The sequence below is a fragment of the Globicephala melas genome, chromosome 13, assembly GCF_963455315.2.
Source record: "Globicephala melas chromosome 13, mGloMel1.2, whole genome shotgun sequence".
Taxonomy (NCBI): domain Eukaryota; kingdom Metazoa; phylum Chordata; class Mammalia; order Artiodactyla; family Delphinidae; genus Globicephala; species Globicephala melas.
Window position 1 is genome coordinate 50731248 of NC_083326.1, and position 20203 is coordinate 50751450.

The 20203-nt window shown below is 45.0% G+C and overlaps 1 long non-coding RNA gene across 2 annotated transcripts in view; it reads left to right on the forward strand.

Moving 5' to 3' along the window:
• Window positions 1–20203, forward strand: part of LOC138842939 (uncharacterized) — a 72805-nt gene that overhangs the window by 26591 nt on the left and 26011 nt on the right. The window contains exon 3 of one of the 2 annotated variants that reach the window (XR_011377930.1): window positions 7947–8052. The exons of the other annotated variant lie outside the window; for it this stretch is intronic. This is a non-coding gene — a long non-coding RNA (uncharacterized lncRNA). Of the gene's footprint in view, window positions 1–7946; window positions 8053–20203 lie in introns of those variants that run through there. 2 annotated transcript variants of the gene reach the window in all.

The following is a 20203-nucleotide window of genomic DNA, read 5'->3' on the forward strand; positions in this document are numbered from 1 at the left end:
ACAATAAATAAGTGGTACTACATCAAACTAAAAAGCTTCTGCACAGCAAAAGAAACCATCAACAAAGTGAAACAAAAACCTGTGGAATGGGGAAAAAATGCAAGCCATCTATCAGATAAGAGGCTAGTATCCAAAATCTCATACAACTCAGTAGCAAAAAAAAAAGATGAACGACCCAATTTTAAAAATGGGCAAAAGGACCTGAATAGACGTTTCTCCAAAGAAGATATACAAAAGGCCAATAGATCCATGAGAAGATGCTCAACACCACTAGTCATTAAGAAAATGCAAATTAAAACCACAATGAGATATCACCTCACACCTGTTAGAATGGCCATCATCAAAGGACAAAAGATAATAAATGCTGGTGTGGATGTGGAGAAAAGGGAACACTTGTGCACTGTTGGTGGGATTGTAAGTTGGTGTAGTCACTATGGAAAACAGTGTGGAGGATCCTCAAGAAATTAAAAATAGAACAACCATATAATCCAGCAATTCCACTTTTGGGAATATATCCAAAGGAAACAAAAATACCAACTTGAAAATATATCTGTACCCCCATGTTCATTGCAGCGTTATTTATAATAGCCAAGACATGGAAACAACCTAAATGCCCATCAGTGGATGAATGAATAAAAGAGTTGGATATATAATAGGAAATCCTATCATTTACAAAGAACTGTGCCAATTTACACTCTTATGAGAAGTATATGAGAGTTCCAGTTGCTCCACATCCTCACCAACACTTGATATTATCAGTCACTTTAACTTTTGTCATTCTGGTAGGTGTGTAGGAGTATATTACTGTGGTTTTAATTTGTATATCCCTTATGATTAATGATGTTGGATACTTTTTTATATGTTCATTGGACATTTGAATATCATCTTTTAGACATGTACCCATTCAAGTCTTTTGCTCATTTTTTATTGGGTTGTCTTTTTCCTATTAATTTGTAGGAACTCTTCAATATTCTGGATATAAGTCCTTTGTCAGACACTTTTATTGCAAATACCTTTTCCCAAGAATGTCTGCGTCTTACCTTCTCACTCTCTCTATATTATGTCTAGGTTGAATTTTTAGAAAATCATTATATGGAGAAAAGATAACACAAATGACCTCAAAACACCATTTTAGATCTTTTGATTGGTGGAAATATATGTGACTCTTTTCTTCTTATTTTCACTTCTTAATATTTTCCTAAACTTTTATTTCTCATTATAAATAATAACATTTCTATTTTAAAGCTAATGATATTAGACTCTAATGATGAAATCGTGAAATGCTAATGATGACGATAAAGATAAAATAGAAAGAAAAAAAATCCAGGAAACAAATTTGATTTTATCATTTGAAATGAAGAAGGAGTTTCTCTTCTTATTATTAGAAAACAAAAATTTAAATAGAGGATTCCTAAAGTCTACTGGAAAGCCCTCAGGAGATAACACTGTGAATGGAAGAGAGAGTCTCCAAGGCAAAGCAATACTTGTCTAAGCTCCTCAGCTTCCTCCATTTTCCTTGGGTCATCACTCACCTGCCACGACATCCAGATGCTTCAGCAAGCCCAGGAGTCACTGTTTCTTTCTTGGGACCAATAGGACTAAAGCCAGTGGCGGATAGATAGAGGGGCAGGTTGGTGGCTGAGAGGCCTCCTGGTCAAACTTGAAACAGCCAATCAGGACACTGGATGAACCTATTACTTATCTTGATGTATTAGAGCTTTTGGTTGAACATGAGACCATGAGTTGGAAAGAATTTAAAGCAACGTCTAAGTTTTCTTTCCTTAGAAGATCCAATTTTTGAGGAGGAAACCAGTGGAAATGAGAACTATTTGGATGTGTGGTGAGAAGGTGTTCCTTGAGAACTGGTTTTTAATCATGCTAATCTCACCCATTTGTGCTTGGACACAAGGCAGAGCTTCCTTCCTTTGCCATTCCTAAAGGGCATTTTTATTTCTTCTTTTGAATGGAGTTGTTTTATGGGGATACAATTACTTTCCTACATTACTTCATAAGTCTGAGAAATACACTTGTCCTAGAAAGTCTTTTTTTAAAAATATGACATGGAAACTGGAATATTTGGAACATAGAATATTTTGAAACTGCTACTGACTGCTAAGAAACATAGCAATTCTATTTTGTTCTATTCCCCACCCCGCACCTTAAACACTCAAAGAGGCTCATGGATTTCCTTATTTAATATTTCCCAACCATCTAAATCTACAGTTTCCAACTGTAAAACAGGGAGCAAGAGACAACATCGGACGATGGATGAAGATTCTTAAGTCTACCTTCCTTGTGCATCTATGATCACAGTAATACCTTTCTTTAAATTTCCATGTTCAAAAGAGTAGAGCAAAGTTTGATTTTTGTCCCCCAAATGTGTTAACTCCTCTTTGAAAGTATTCATTTTGGAATCTGGAAAGTGTTTGAGAAAGATGCAGGGTTCTGGGCAGCTCAAAGGGGTCGCACACATCCTCGAGCATCCTGTCTGGCTCAATTAACAGGATGAAACCCCTCCCAGTAGCACCGTACAGGTGTTTCAGGGATACACAACCTGCGCCTGCACCTGGACCTTGTCTTGGGTGCCCCACTCAGCCTAGGAAGTGCCACCCTCCCCCTCACATTCCCAGGGCAACGAGCAGCTCCCCCACCCCTTTCCTCTGTTTTCCCCTCCAGCCTGACCAAACCCTTCCTTCCTACCTAAATATTCACAAAGCACCAGCACAGACTTCGGAAGCTGGGAAGTCACATGACCACAGTGCCTTTGCCACCCTTTTATATTCCTTACTGAAGTCCACGCTGAACTTTATTTTGTTTTTGTTTGTTTTGAATTAGTTTTGTTTTTTGCTCTGTCTCTAACTGTGACAGTATCTAATCTTGTCAATGATCCAGCTCAGTCAGGGTGTGAAACCGTCTTCTTTGTGAATTAAACTAGGTATTCCTAAATGTCCTACACTTTCAAAGTGATGTGAATGCTGTTAGCAATTAAGCTAAGCAGTCTGTCTCTCAGGTTTTCCTTTACAACATTATCACCAAGGCATTTGTCAAACTACAGTTACCTAGAGGGATGACAATAAATATGTTTTCGAGTGAAAAAAAAGCACACTGGATCCCCAAACCCATCTGAAAGAGTGTTTCTCCCTATGGGACCTGCTCTACCTTCCCAGGCAGCTAAAGCTCCACTCAAACTGCGCTGCTCAGAAAACCAGTGGCGCGAGGGTTTACATTCCCCTTACGACTCTGTCTTCTTTTAGGGACTGACTGTAGCATCAACAACAACAAGAGTAATTCCTGGAGTCTCTAGTTCTCTCAAGACCTAATTTTCCCTCCCCTTCTTTTTAACTTATGTTTTACTCTGCAGAAACACAAGCCAAACAGACTTAAAAATCGGCCATCGAGAAGCACAAGTCCCCAGCTCTCCCTACCTTCTGATTCTCCAGACATCCGTCCCTGGAGATTCCTTCCCAGCCAGGAGGCAGAGAAAGTCACCCCTCTTCTCTGGAACACCCCAGGGTTCTTTTTCTTTTGTGGCGAAGCACAAAATGACATTTAGGCAATCCCACTTCCATCACTGAGATGGCTATACGAGATGGCTATATAAGGGGCTGTTTTCCTGCCCTTGACCTTCCTTCCCACTGAAGTGATTTCTGACAGGTGTGCGGATCTGGAGAGGGGCTGGGTTAGAACTGCTAGTGCTTCAGACCCTGTGGGAGGAATCTCCAGCTGAGGGAAGGGCTACTCCTGATTCGTCATACCATCCCGCATTGGCTTGTGTGTCATCCGGCAGGCATGGTGCCAGATTGTTTCCTAACACTGTCCGTGGGTGGCAGGTAGGGGAGGTGAATGCGATGAGATAGGTTTTTATTTGGGTCAACTCCAATAAAATTAATTAAGGGCAAGTGAGGCACTGGAGCGTGGTTTCAGAAGGAAATATCCTGCTAGGATCACCATTTTCTGTTTTCAATTCATCAAAGGAACTATAAAATCCTTGAGCTTTTGAGCTCCCCAGAAGATTCTAACCGGCAGCCAGAGTTGAGAACCACTGGTCCACACCTACCATTCTATTTATTAATCATTCTACTTATTAATAAGGCTTTGAAAGATATTTGATGAAAGAGCATCAAGGAAGTCCACAATGCTTTGGGTGTATTCAAATAGGTACTTTCTGGAAACTTACTCCCAATCCTAGAACCAGTATGTCAGAGAAGCAGCCATCCCTGGCAAGACACAGGGCACCCATCACCTCCCTCCTTCCTACGAACATGTTCTTACAGATGAGCTCTGCTGCAAGTGAACTTGGAGCCCAAATGGAGGAAAGATGCCTCAAAAGAACCCTAAGCCATAGGGGTACGGAGGGGCACAGGGCATTTGCCTCCTGGACCAGGGTGCTGATTATTATGGGATGGTTCTGACCTACAACCTATATACAGAGAACCCATCCCAGAATAATTGGATGCCCTATCATTTATTAAATAAAATATTGGAGCCATATCATTTTCCTTTCCCAGGCTGCCTTGTGGATAGAAATTCAAATGCAGGGAAACAAGCCTCAGAATTTCTTTCCCATTTTCTTTGGCACTCCAAGGGATTGATACTATGTTAATATGTTCGTGTGTGTGTGTGTGTGTGTGTGTGTGTGTGTGTGTGTGTGTGTATTTCCCCTGAGCTTAATGACAAAAGTCCAGCTACCTCTGAGATCTTCTTTAGACCCCAGGGTAGCCAGGTACCACTTATCTTGTAGGGAGAATGAGCCACCCATCACAGGAAGCCACACGCCCTCTCCATGGTTCTCTGCTGAAAGCAGGTCCCCCAGACACCCAGAGCTCTCTAGACTGGTGACCCTGGGGGTGATGCCAGTCATCTCCAGTGTGTCCATGGCAGGCAGGAAACTCTGCAGGAATCTGGTCTCCTCACTACCAGGTTTGGCTGTCTCGCCTGCCATGTTTTTATTGTTTAGATACAGTAAAGGTTTTCTTTCATTCACTCATGTAAATCAAGGGGCCCCAAATGTTCCAGATAACTTTAGATAAAACAAGTGTGGGGCTTCCCTGGTGGCGCAGTGGTTGAGAGTCCGCCTGCCGATGCAGGGGACACGGGTTCGTGCCCCGGTCCGGGAACATCCCACATGCCACGGAGCGGCTGGGCCCATGAGCCATGGCCTCTGAGCCTGCGCGTCCAGAGCCTGTGCTCCGCAACGGGAGAGGCCACACAGGGAGAGGCCCGCGTATCACAAAAAAAAATAATAATAATAATATAAAAAACAAGTGTGGCAACAGTTCATACAAAGTAAGCCATAGCATCGTGTAGGAAATGCTCCCTCAGAACACTGTGCATCTCAGACATCTGGGGAGATGCCCAATACATGTATAAAGCAGGTGCCTGCACGCAAATACTGCTAAACATCAGGTAACACCAGCCTGGGACCTTTTAATCCTCATTGTAAATAGAAACCATTGAAAATATACACCTGAGGAAAAATCAATTTGATTTATAATGTCAATCCCAGATGTGTATTTAGAAGTATAACAAAGGAGCCAACCATATTCGTTTACTTAAAAAGTGCTCAAACTCTACTTTTGTAAAAATGTCTTTTAAAATTTTTTTTATTTTTTTAAAAAAATTTCCTTTTACTTATTTATTTATTTAGGCTGTGTTGGGTCTTAGTTGTAGCACACGGGATCTTTCGTTGCGGTGTGCAGGCTTAATTGCCTCATGCGGGATTAGTTTCCCTGCGGCATGTGGGATCTTAGTTCCCCGACCAGGGATTGAACTGGTGTCCTCTGCATTCGAAGCCGGATTCTTAACCACTGGACCACCAGGGAAGTCCCAAAATGTCTCTTTTTTTAAAAAATTTTATTGAAGTATAGTTGATTTACAATGTTGTGTTTAATTTTTGCTGTAGAGCAAAGTGACTCAGTTATACATACATATATTCTTTTTCATATTCTTTTCATATTATGGTTTATCATAGGATATTGAATATAGTTCCCTATGCTATTCAGTAGAAAAACGTCTTTTTAATATGACCAAATACATAATAAAACTGCCAACTAATCTATGGCTCAGGTCCACATGAATGAACACGTGTTTATTTATTATTAAAATTTATTTATTTATTTATTTTGGCTGTGTTGGATCTTCGTTAGTTGCAGCGAGCAGGGTCTGCTCTTCGTTGTGGTGCGCGGTCTTCTCATTGCGGCTGCTTCTCTTGCTGCGGAGCACAGGCTCTAGGACTCAGGCTTTAGTAGCTGTGGCTCGTGGGCTCAGGAATTGTGGCTCGTGGGCTCTAGAGCACAGGCTCAGTAATAGTGGCGCACGGGCTTAGCTGCTCTGCAGCATGTGGGATCTTCCCGGACCAGGGCTCGAACCCGTGTACCCTGCACTGGCAGGAGGATTCTTAACCACTGCGCCACCAGGGAAGTCCCTGAATGAACACGTTAAATGCAGGTTAGTGTAGTCACGACATTATATTATTTCCTTTCCTATCTGGGCCATGCCCATCTCATCTAATTCTATTATATAATTTTCGATATATATTTATCGAGGACCTACATAGGCAATACTTTTATATCTTGAAAACAGTTTAAGGAGTATCTAACTTAACCCCATTTGAGGACACTGAGGACCAGAGAAATGCCTGTGTGCCCGTGTCCCCATATACGCCTCAGCTGCCCATGGGTTTTGCTGCTCTTCCTGATTAGGGGGCGACAGGAAGGAGGGGCAGAGCTGCTCAGGCCTGAGTTAAAATCCCACTCTACAGCTCAGCATTGCCGTGTAAACCGCCTAACCACTTGGAGTCTTGGATCCCTTCATCTGTAAAATGGAGATGGGAAAGCCTGCGTTTCAGGGCTGTTACGAGGCTTAAGTAAGACCATGTAACGTGCTTGACACGTAGTCAGTGCTGATAGTAAGTACTCAAGAAATCCAAGATCCTTACTTTCTTCCTCTAGTTTATTCTTTGGGTTTTTTACTCAATGGTTTTTAAACGCCTCATAAATACTTTTTTGATATGCTAAGAAATCTTAATAAAAATAACAAATGCCGGGGTAGCTCAGCTGGTAGAGCATCAGACTTTTTTTTTAATTTATTTTTGGCTGCGTTGGGTCTTTGTTGCTGCGCGAGGGCTTTCTCTAGTTGCGGCGAGCAGGGGCTACTCTTCGTTGCGGTGCGCGGGCTTCTCATTGCGGTGGCTTCCCTCATTGTGGAACACGGGCTCTAGGCGCACGGGCTTCAGTAGTTGCGGCACGCGGGCTCAGTAGTTGTAGCTCACGGGCTCTAGAGCACAGGCTCAGTAGTTGTGGCACACGAGCTTAGTTGCTCCGCAGCATGTAGGATCTTCCTGGGCCAGGGATCGAACCCGTGTTCCCTGCATTGGCAGGCAGATTCTCAACCACTGCGCCACCGGGGAAGCCCGAGCATCAGACTTTTAATCTGAGGGCTCAGGGTTCCAGTCCCTGTCCAGGTACAAAATAAATAAGTAAAATTAAATTTTTTAAAAAAATAATGAAATAAGGAAACCAAGCTTCGCCTTATTATGAAATGTGGTGTTTGAAAAATTACTTGGAACTGGGAGTTTGAGCCGTATTTTACCCACACAACAATGAGCACCCTCATCCATGGAGGGGTAGGACACTCAGTGTTCAAACCCATTGTCATCCAGGTGGGAACCTGTCAAGTGCTGACAGCAAGTGCTGGCCATGAAGGTACTGGGTGAGAGCAATGCCCCTCTGTCATTGCTCCCTACGGCCACTCCCCCAAAACCAAGAGAAGGCTTGCTCCTTCCACCTCCCTGGATGAAGGCCCCACTGCTGCTTATTCTGTGAGTGTTCTTAGGGTAACACCAGAATGAGGAGTACCTGCTTTCACTTTGGGGACGTGTCTCTTCATGAGAGGCATACTCTTCACGCTGGGCCTGAGCCACTGCATTACCTCTTCCCATGACACAGGGGAGCACCTGGAACGAGAGCAAAGATCTCAACAGAGCAAGAGCCAGTGAGGGAAAGGCCGTCAAGCCAGGCTCACGGAAGGGGGCACCGCCGATGGAAAGTTAAACAAGGACCCCAAAAGTCACCTCGAGCTGGGACAGGTGAGTGGTGATCACCAAAACCAGATTTCTTGAACTTATTTACAAAACAGAAACAAACTCACAGACTTAGAGAAGGAACTTATGGTTACCAGGGGGGAAGGGTGGTGGGGAGGGATAGTTAGGGAGTTTGGGACTGACATGTACACACGGCTATATTTTAAATGGATAACCAACAAGGACCTACTGCATAGCACAGGGAACCCTGCTCAATATTATGTAACAACCTAAATGGGAAAAGGATTGGAAAAAGAATAGATACATGTATATGTGTAACTGAATCCACTTTACTGTACACCTGAAACTAATACAGCATTATTAATCAACTATACGCCAGTATAAAATAAAAAGTTAAAAAAAAAAACAAGAACCAGATTTCTGCTCGAAATTTCACAGAAACATGAGGCAACTATAAGCAGCGCCAGAATAATGAGCAGAGGGGCTAGAGAGTAAAAATAAGATTAATCAATCTATAATACTTAGACAAAATTTTAATAATATCTTCAGAAAATACCCTTGCTCCAGGCTCCTTGAAATGTTTAACACAAATATATCTCCCCGCAAATCTAAATTGTCTGGAAAAAAACGTTCTTCATTTTGCCACTCTGGTTCCACATCTTATTTTTCACAGCCTTTTTGTGCCCTATTTTGAACGTGTTTGTTAAACCACCCTCTTTATATATAATCAGTGCATTGCAATGGGTTTTGATTGTTGTCATTTTTAATTTTCAAAACTCATATAGCTCATTGGTTTATCATTGTAATGTCTTTTATTGAAAAAACATCAAAATTAAACAAGCAACCACTAAGGCTTTGCTCTTGAGCAAACATGCCTTCCAAGAAATCAGATGAATTATCCACATTGTCCTTATTCTGTCAGCTGAAATTCATTTTTCTAGCTAAAAATTATTTGAATTTACACACATATACATGTCTGCCTTTTAAATAGAACCAGACATTTAAAAGTCTTTTAGATATTTAAAAGCTTAAGAAATGCGGGCTTCCCTGGTGGCACAGTGGTTGAGAGTCCGCCTGCCGATGCAGGGGACACGGGTTCGTGCCCTGGTCCGGGAGGATCCCACATGCCGCGGAGCGGCTGGGCCCGTGAGCCATGGCCGCTGAGCCTGCGCGTCCGGAGCCTGTGCTCCGCAACAGTGAGAGGCCCGTGTACCGCAAAATAAATAAATAAATAAATAAATAAATAAATAAATAAATAAATAAATAAATAAAAGCTTAAGAAATGCCATCCAAAAGAAGGCACTGCGGATGAAGAAAAGGACTCTGAGGAATGGGAAAGAAGCCTGAAGGACTAGAGTAATCATGCTGACGTGTTATCCCAGGGTGGAGAGCAGACGGGCTTCAGCAGGAGCACCACCATCAAGCCGAAGGCTCTCCATCACCCGGGGCTACTCAGGCCACGCCCTCTAAACTCGTCTTTGGTACCCCTCTCGATCACGACCCTGGCTTTCCTTCACAGGTTAACCTGAGCGCTTACCAAGTGCAGGAAGCTGACCAGATGCCCTTGAAGTCCTTTCAGCCTCAGAAAGCCCTGGTACAGACAGGAGGTGGTGGGAGCTCTCCCGACAGTCTTGTGCACGTTCCTGAAGGCTTGGAGCCAGGACCAATGATAGGAGGAGCATACCTGTGCCATCTGCGAGAAAAGGACTGTCCCTCTCCCTTTACAGAAGTGGAAACTGAGGCTCGTTAGTAGAAAAGCAAAGGATTCCAACGCCTCTCCCTCCCATACCAGCTGCCCCCACCCAAAGCAAGAACCGGCCTCAGGCTCTCTGCACTGTCTCAGTACTTACCTGAGTCCCCAGAGGCCGCTGGGATGCACACTCGTCCTTCCCCCCAACTCCCATCCTCCCTTCTCTGGGAGATTCCAGGCAGCAACGGTGGAGATTGGTGAAAGGCAAGGTGAGTTGAGGAAGGTGTGGTAGCTAGACAGAGCCTAAGCAGCTTGTGTTCCAGCACCCTGGGGCCTTTCTCTCTCCATTTCAGGAGGAAGTGAGACCCTCCAGACTTAGGCAGACGTATAAAGGAGCAGGCCGGTGACCAGGGCTGGGACTCACCACTTCCACTGGTACCACACCTGGGCCAATGTCCAGCCTGGTGGTCAGTCACCCTGAGGCCTTCTTCCCCATGTAAAGACGTCACCAAGCCCGCATCAGCTCTGCCAACCACCATGAAATGCCACCAGGCCTCGGGGCAGAATTCCAAGGTTCTGCAAGCTCCACTGATCCAAAAGCCAATGCCTGATGTCCTTGGAAGAAGCCTCTAGAACTTTATGATGGTCTGTTCAGGCCAGACATGGGGAAGGTGGGGTTTGGAGGTGGGGACCCCAAAGGAAGAGTGAGCCCACCCATGTGACCTTGGGGAGATCATATTCCCAGGAAGCACCTGCCCTGCTACACATGATGGCCTTCCTCATAGGCCACTGCAAGAAGGTGCAAACGAACAAGAAACTCAGTCCTTGAAAATGGAAGGTTAAAAACCTGGCACAGAAAGCCAGGAGGAGCCAGCCCTGTCCAGGGTGAGGAGGGTGTTTGCACAGGGACGGGTCCCAGCAGCACCATCTGTTGGTGAGCTCACTTCGTTAAGGACATTTCACTTGGGATCAGTCAGGTGTTGTTTAAAAAACAAAGAAAGAAAGGGAAAAAAAAGCTGTTCAAGGACATTTTCTGCGCAGACTTGGTCAGGTGAGGCAGCCTCAGGGGACCGATAGGGGCAGAAGCCCCGGGCCCTGCCCCGGGCTGCGCTGGTGGGAACCCAGGGCCCTGCAGCCAGGACTCTGCTTGCACAGGAGTTGGGTGGGTCAGTGGAAGACTTTGGAAACTTTGGGCTCAGTGAAAAAAGTTTCTGGATTTTCTTTCCCCCATACCCTATGTATTCTTCTCCACCCCTATTTTAAACATATCCAGATACATGGCACAGAATACACACGCATGTGTAGTAGGTGTCTGAAGATTCCACTCGCTTCGGGCAAGTGGGGCTGAGCCAGACGGGTGGATGCTTATACCGTGCCCTGCCTGCAGCAGAGCTGGGGATGGCCGGCTCCACGAAGAGAATGCCGGGGCCACTGTCCTCAGAGACACGCTCAGACAAGCCTTATTTCCGCTAATGAACAGTTACCACACTGTGGGCCAAGACATACCACAAGGTGAAATTTCTTGGAGATCTTTTGCCCCTTTAAGGAAGTGTTTTGGATCCACAGCATATTTCTTCTCAATTTTATCCAAAGAAGAAGTAAGCATTAAAATGGAAGAAGCTTGGGCTTCCCTGGTGGCGCAGTGGTTAAGAATCCGCCTGCCAATGCAGGGGACACAGGTTCGAGCCCTGGTCCGGGAAGATCCCACATGCCTCGGAACAACTAAGCCTGTGCGCCACAACTACTGAGACTGTGCTCTAGAGCCCGTGGGCCACAACTACTGAGCCTGTGAGCCACAACTACTCAAGCCCATGTGCCTAGAGCCTGTGCTCTGCATGCAACAAGAGAAGCCACTGCAATGAGAAGCCTGCACAACGCAACGAAGAGTAGCCCCCGCTCGCCGCAACTAGAGAAAGCCCCGCGTGCAGGAACGAAGACCCAATGCAGCCAACATAAATAAATAAATATTTAAAATAAATAAATAAAATAAAATGGAAGAAGCTTAATTTTGATAATATCCAGGGATAATAATCATAATAACTAATTTATCTTTGTATTAGAATAACTTTCGATGTTGATAAAATTTTATCGCCCAGGGCATCTTCATGATCTCCTGCTCCAAGACCTCCAAAATGATCATCACAAAACACCAGAGTAATTCCCCCAACCAGCCCCGTGCTCAACCCTTGATGGCTCCCATCACCTACAGAAAAAACGGCCAAGCTCTTTGGCTTGACACGTAGTCCTGCCCCAACCTGAGCTTCACCTACTCTTTCCCCCACAACTAAAATACATGCTGTTCTTCCCTCCTTGACCTTGAGCACACTGTTCCCTATTCCTAGAATTGCCTTTTCTCCTTTTTCTGACCTCTGAACTCTCATCCTTCAGGATTCTGTTCAAATATTGCCTGGTTCCTGATAATTTCTCATTCCCCAAAATGAGAAATTATTCTCCTTTCTGTGGAGAATATAACTTATAACTTAGTATATGCACTTAATGATCTGTTTGCCAGTCTCTGTCACTACTTTGCAATCTTAACAAACAGGAACTTGGTGTTCAGTAATGGATACTTCTAGAACCTAGCACAAGACATCACAAGTACTAAACATCATTGTGCTGCAAGATGCAGGGGTGGGGGGGGAATGCCACCTCTCAGGCCTTTCATGAGATTAATATCACGAATAAGAGGTCTAGCTACCTAGAATGAATCCATTAAAAGTATCAGTATTATACGTTTGTTAACTGAATGCTTGAATCTCACTCTATCAAATTTTACTCACATGGTCATGCAGAAAGTTCATGTTTAAATTTGTGCAAAGCGGACACGGTAAGAGCAGGCAGTTTGGAGGCAGAGCCTTGGAATGAGCCCTGGAATTCTCACTCACTTGGCCCCTCTACGTCTCAGCTTCCGTGCTCTATAAATTCACCAGGAGTATTAGTCTCGCCCACCCCACAAGGCAAGCAGGTCCAGGAGAGCCTGTCGATAATATTCCTGAAGTTCTATCACCAGCGCAGAGGACTTACTGTGAGGTGATGACAGTGGTGGACACAAAAATAAATCGACATTTTCCTGGCTCTCAAAGAGCCTACAGTTTCACACAGGCAGCAAAGACAGACGTGAGGACAAAAACACAAGCTAGACTTTGGTGACTGTTGCCAGACAGGTACAAGCAAAGTCCATTCACAGCACGAGGGAAGGAGTGGGTTTTGGCTGAGGGGATGGGAGGTAGGGGCTCAGGTATATTCTGTGCCTGTCCTGGGCCTGGGGGTTACATGGGTATGTCATTTTGTCCTTATAATATGGTGAGGTAAAGGGTGTTAGCCCATCTTAGAGACGAGCGTGGAGACTCGGAGAGGCTAAGTCACTTGCCGAAACCCTGCTGATGATACACGGGGCTTCCAACTGTGGTACTAATGCTCTGTATGACACCAGCCTGATCCCCAAGCAGGATGGGGAGCCCTCTTGAAGGTAGTGGGACCACAGTCAGGAGGATGGAGTGTCCCAGGTACAAGGCACCATGTGGACAAAGGTCCAGAGGGTAAATAAAGTTTGACAAAAGGGATAACCTCTGTGTGGGGTGTGTGTGTGATGGCGGAGTGGGAAAAGGGAGTTGTGGCTGGAAAATAGACTGATGGACTGGTAGACTAGGGCTAGATCATGGAGTGCTTTGAGTTTCAGGCCTAATTTTTTTACTAGTGATAATGATAATTTTTTTTGTGTGTGTGGTACGTGGGCCTCTCACTGTTGTGGCCTCTCCCGTTGTGGAGCACAGGCTCCGGACACACAGGCTCAGTGGCCATGGCTCACGGGCCCAGCCACTCTGCGGCATGTGGGATCTTCCCGGACCGGGGCACGAACCTGCGTCTCCTGCATCGGCAGGCGGACTCTCAACCACTGCGCCACCAGGGAAGCCAATAATGATAATTTTTAAAGTAATAATAACACTTTGTGATTACTGTGGTGCCTTTCTGAGGACCAACTTAAAGGTCTTTCCAATCTATGATGTCAAATTCCTGCTGCCATTTACCTCATTTTATGAACTGGGAAACTGAAACAAAGAACGTTTTAGGAACTTGGGCAAAGTCATGACACAAGGAGCGCCTTGAACACCTAGTCCCTGGCAATCTGAAATACTCTATACAAAACTTATTAACATCTGAACCCTGAGCCTCACTTTCCTCATCTGTAAAATGGAGATAATAACATCTGTGAAGTTGTCTTGAAGAGCTTTTCAAACTTTATAAGATAGCACAGGGGAGGATGTACAGATAGGGAGATAAGCAAATATTTCCTGTAATCCTGGAAATGTCATTAGGGCCCTTTGGAATAGGGGTCTAATGTTCAGAGAGATTTATCTGGAAGAGAGAAATCTGCAGCTCAATGAGGCTGTGCTGGTGGGCCCTCAGGAGAGGAAACCACCACCTTTGCACATCTGAACCACTAACAATTGCTGAATGTGCTACTTTGCTCCTGCTAGTAAAATCTTGTCAAACAGGAAACAGGTTTTTAAGGCAACGGGGTCCCCGTGAGTTCAAACTTCTGCTTTCAAATGTCCTTCCAAGATGTACAATTGGCACAGACTTACAGGAAATATTTAATTGGAATCGGAAGGCGCTGGCTCCACGGACCTTGTTTTATATTGTCTGCGGGCTCCTGCTGCAATGGCTTAGGCGTGGAAGCAGCGGTCACTCATTTTTATATTTGCCCGTGGGGAGTGAAACCAAAGTAGACTCCAAGGGTGCTGGGGGGCCGGAGTGCAGGCAGTCTCCACGGGGTCAGGAAAAGAAAGGAGGAGGAAAACTGCTGCAGGAGAATTAGGCTCAGAGGAGAGAAAGGCTGAGGCTGGCTCCGAGTGACATATTTATGAGCTCGGTATCAGTTGCTTGTGCTGATAAGCGTTGGTCATTCAAGGAAGGAAAAGTCACCTTTGTGTATATAAAATATACAAGATTCATAGCCTGAAAGGACTGAACAGGAAAGCATTAGGTAAATAGAGGATTTCCCTTCAACTATAATGTGAAAATTAAATTACTTCAAGAAGGAAGAAGGGAGGTGTTTCTTTCTGAGTCAAATGTTGAGAAAACTAATGACTCGATTTGAAATCAAGGTTAACTGGCTTTCAGCCTTTTGTGGCCCACTTCTGAGAACACAGAGAAAAGAAATTACTCCTCCACAAAAGCCCTTCAGTCTGCCTTTTGCGGGTCCCCTGCCCAGCCTCAGAGTGCGAGCACAGGTTTTAGGGTGTGATGGATGGAGGTTAGGCTCTCAGATCTGCCCCTAACTGGCTCAGTGGGATTGGGCAAATTACCTGGTTCTCCAAGCCTCCCTTTCTTTATTTGCAAACTATGGATAACAATAGCCCTTGTGGGGACTTTGCTGGCGGTCCAGTGGTTAAGACTGAACTTCCACCGCAGGGGGCATGGTTTCGATCCTTGGTCAGGGAACTAAGATCCCGTATGCTCCGTGGCCGAATAAAATAATTAACATTTTAAAAAATGAAGAAATTACTTTAAAAAAATAGCACTTGCCTCCTCAGATTGAATGAGGATTAGGTGAGAAAATACACTTTCCTTGTCTTCCCAGCGCCTGGCACTTAGCAACTGTCCTGTAAAGGTGAGCTATGATTATCACTGTGCCACAGACCACTGTTTTTTTCCAGAGTTTTCCAATCGTGGGACACTGCAGAGTTCTGCAGTTATTCCCACTAAGTGTCAAGAAAGTCTCCCAAGGCCCTCCAAAAATAGATTTCGTTCTAAAATCTATGTCCGAGTCTAGAGCACTTTGGTAGGGGAGGGGTGGGGACAGAAGAAGAGCCCTTTCCGGAAATTCTAGCCTGATTTCGTTTCCCAATCCCCAAACTACCTTTATCCATGGAAATGACCTCCAGGCTTTCTTGGCTTTTCCAGTATTCCATGGCTTCTGGATTAGACCTCCCAATGTAGATAAAGGTCCTTCTGTCCTACTCCAGCTACCCCTAAACCTTCCCCTTTCCTTGTTCCCGACTTCCTCTGGAACTGGCAAGATTCCGGTCTGATAAGCCTATTTCCATTCACAGTCAGGCTTTGCATATCTCAGAGCCCACCCTCACCCTCAGAATATTCTCCTCTGTGAGCCACTAACTGACCCATCCCCTTTCAGGCACCACTGTAGGTTTCTGCCTGATGAGGGTTTGTGACAAATGTTCTTCCCTCAGGCTGGGTTAGACAAGATATTCTCTAGAAGAAAAAAGACAGGAAAAGAAATTATCTTTACAGAATTTTCTAGATAACCTCCTGTCCATTTGCATCCACCAAGTATAATTTTGGAAGCCCCCCTTCCAGTGACTCCTGCTTGGCAATGAGCTGCCTGCATGGAATAAAAGTTACTCACAGAAGCCCATTTGATTTTTTTCATTTTTTTATTTGGCTTCGCTGCACAGCTTGTGGGATCTTAGTTCGCCAACCAGGGATTGAACCAGGGCCCATGGCAGTGGAAGTGCAGAGCCCTAACCACCGGACCACCAGGGAATTCCCAGGAGCCTGTGTTATAAATAAGCTTTTCCTTCCTCAAGCCTCTCTATGACCTCAGCCATGGTAAAATATATCTCTAGTTTGATTTTAAGTCACTTTCTCATACGCCTCACGTGGGACTCACCCAAAATGAACATCTCCGGGGCATCCTAACATTTATCTTTATCTCATATCCCACAGTTCATCAGTAAATTCTAATTCGCCTCCATTTATGTTCAGAACCCATCTGCTGGGCATCCCCTCCTTTGTTCCTGCCCTGGGACTGTCCACCATCATCTTTCACCCAGTTTACTGCAGGAGGCTCCTAACTGGGCTCCCCACCTCCACCCCGCCCCTCTTGAGTTCATCTCACATGGTAGCCAGAGGGGTCCTTTTAAAACTTAAGTCAGAGCACGTCACTTCTCTGCTCAAAACCCTCCAGTGAGTCCCCATCGCATTCTGAGTAGATGGTGAAGTGCCCTGTTGGCCCCCTTCATCTGCTGCTACACTTTCCTTGGCTTCAGTTACCTACGGTCGGAAAATATTAAATACTAAATTCCAGAAATAAGCACTTCATAAGTGGGTTTTTTGTTTGTTTTGTTCTTGCGGGAACTTAAATTTTAGCTCCCCAACCAGGGACTGAATCCAGACCCCTGCAGTGAAAGCACCGAGTCCTAACCACTGGACCGCCAGGGAATTCCCTCATAAATTTTAAATCGCCCGCTGTTCTGAGTCGTGTGACGAAATCCACTCTCTCCCACCCAGGATGTGAATCATCCGGCTTATCCTACCGATGAGTCACTTAGTTAACAGATGACTGTCGTGGTATCACAGTGTTTGTGTTCAAGTGACTTATTTTACTTAATAATGGCCCCAAAGCACAAAAGTAGTGATGCTGGCAATTCGGATATTCTCTTGCTCTGGCTAATTTATAAATTAAACTTTATAATACATACATACCTTTTAAACACAGGTAAGTATGTATAGGAAAAGCATAGCATATATAGGGTTGGGTACTGTCTACTGTTTCAGGCATCCACTGGGGGCTCTTGGACGTATCCCCCGAGCACGGGGGGGGGGGGGCGACTGTATAGCCCACGTGGCCCTACACCACCCAGCCTCCATGTACCTCTCTCACCTCATCTACCATCCTCCCCCTCGCTCAGGTACTTCTGCAGTCACACAAGTCTTCTTTGGGTTCCTCAAACATGCCAAGAACAGCTACCTCAGGGCCTTTGCACATTCCATCTGCCTAGATGGTCCTTCTCTAGACCGCAACAGGGCTTACTTCCTCACCTCCTTCAGCTCTTTCCTGAAATCTCACCGTCTTAACTAAGCCTTTCCTGACTGCTGTATTTTAAATGGTAACCCCTGCTCTCATATCCTATATATTCATGTCCTGATTTATTTTTCTCCATATCATAGGTCACCACTTAACTAGTATGTTGTTGATCATTTATTTTGTTGATTTTGCATCTCATCTCACTGACCTCACTAGAATGTAAGCTCCGGAAGGGCAGGGGTTTTGTCTGCTTTGGTTCTATATCTCCAGCGTCTGGAGCAATGTCTGGTACCCAGGAGATGCTCTCATCATATTCAGGCTCATACTCAAGCTCAAAACCCCTTCCTTCAATGCCTAAGTCCTGTGGGTGGCGGGCATAATCATTCAAGTGAGAATAGGCGTTAGAACTGGTCTTGTCCCTCTTGTCCACCATTTACTACCTGTATGACCTTGAGCAAGACACCTAGTCTCAAAACCTTAGGTTCTTATCAGTAAAATGGAAATAATAACAGTATCTGTCTCATAGGATTGTGTGGCTAGATAATTCCTAGAGAGTATTCTGTCCAGGACTTCAATAAGTGATAAATTTATTATTGTTGCTATCATTATTCTCAGGTGTCATAAACACCCAAAGTAAAACTCTTCCGCCACAGGATGGAAGAAAAAGGATACGGAATCCTTTTTTACCTAATTACCAAGTGGGAGAGCAGCCGTGACTCAGGAATGTGTTGGACTTCTCACTAGAAATTGCTTCAGTTCCATTATTGTAAAGTATACCACTAATAACTTCCTTAGAGAAGAAAAAAAGGGCATGGCAGGAAGTAGAAAAATATTTTCCAACCGCTGCAGACTCCCTGCATTAATCAAGTGTTTTCTTCTTCCAGTGGGGTAATCTCAAGTACATGACACAAGATAAACACAGAGCCATGCTCCATTAAATTTATGAAAGGATTTTGTTTATTTTTATCACATTTATTAGACTTGAAAGATATCCTTTAGTTCTCAGATCAGCATCAGCATCCTTGTTTATTTCTGGGTTGCTGAGTGCTTTAACAAATAATAGAAGGCTGACCTTTCCCCTCCTGCAGGCTAATCACGAGCCAGAGCGTGAAGGTGGAAGATGGTTCTGGGGGTGACGCACTGCACTGATATGTTGGGGGGTTATTTTTTAATTAATTAATTTTTTTTGGCTGTGCCTCGTGGCTTGTGGGATTTTAGTTCCCTGATCAGGGATGGAACCCAGGACCTCAGCAGTGAGAGCGCAGAGTCCTAACCACTGGACCGCCAGGGAATTCCCTGTTGGGGTTTTGTTTCATTTATTTTTTTGAAACAGATATTGTTTTCTTTAAGTTTTTTTTTTTTTTTTTGATGTGGACCATTTTAAAAGTTTTTATTGAATTTGTTACGATATTGCTTCTGTTTTATGTTTTGTTTTCTTGGCTGCGAGGCATGTACAATCTTAGCTCCCTGACCAGGGTTTGAACCTACACCCCCTGCACTGGAAGGCAAAGTCTTAAGCACTGGACCGCCAAGGAAGTCCTCCTGTTGGGTTTTGGTTTTGTTTGTTTGTTTTTGGTTGCATTGGGTCTTTATCGCTGCACACAGGCTTTCTCTGGTTGGGGCAAGCAGGGGCTACCCTTCATTGCGGTGCACAGGCTTCTCACTGCGGTGGCTTCTCTTGTTGCGGACCACAGGCTCTAGGCACACGGGCCTCAGCAGTTGCAGCACGCGGGCTCAGCAGTTGTGGCTCGCAGGCTTCAGTAGTTGTGGCTCGCGGGCTCCAGAGCACAGGCTCAGGAGTTACAGCACACGGGCCTAGTTGTTCCACAGCATGTGGGATCTTCCCGGACCAGGGATCGAACCCGTGTCCCCTGCACTGGCAGGAGGACTCTTAACCACTACACCACCAGGAAAGCTGCCCTTTTGGGGTTTTAAAACAGCTTTTTTTTCTGGTGATTTAAGGCAACCTGGAATTCTGTGAGATTCAGAAAATGGGAATGGATCTATCTGCTGGGAGAAGCTATCAACTCTGGTTAGGCTGCTGGAGCCTTACTTAGGCTTCTCATGAGTGGTGACCGCACTATCCATGATTCAGAGCAGTTCGGTGCTCTGCCAGTGCCTACGCAGCCGAGAAATGGCTCACATAAGCCTTCCCCAGCTGCCCCCCTGCCCTCTCCCCTTGCCTCTCAACACTGCTGTCTTCCATCCTGGAGAAGTCCAACGATACAGAGGTCATGGCTAGGACAGTGACCTCTGCATCGTTGGACTTATCCAGGAGGGACGCATGATCTCATGGATGTCTTCCCTGGCCCCGTGATTCTGTCCAGAGTGCTACTATGCTCTCATGCTTCCCTCTGCTCTACTTCTGAGCTAAAAAGGAGATAGGGGAGTTGTTAGGCAGTGAAGTTTCTCCATCTTTTATCCTTCACTATCCTCTTAATAGCAAAAGTATCAAAATTACTCTTAACTCCAAATAAAAGTAAAACAGGGATCTCAGATATTCTACCTCTTTGTTTTTTTAACTTTTTTTTTTTTTTAAGGAAGACAATTTGGTAGGATTTTTGATGAGAGAGGCTCGAGGATAAATGCCCTAGGAGGGTCCAAAATATTCTCCAAATTCTAACAACAGGCAGGGCATGACTGAAGTACTGAGGGCTGAGTGGGGAAGCCCGGGTACTTGGAGATTTCTGTGTCTTTTTTT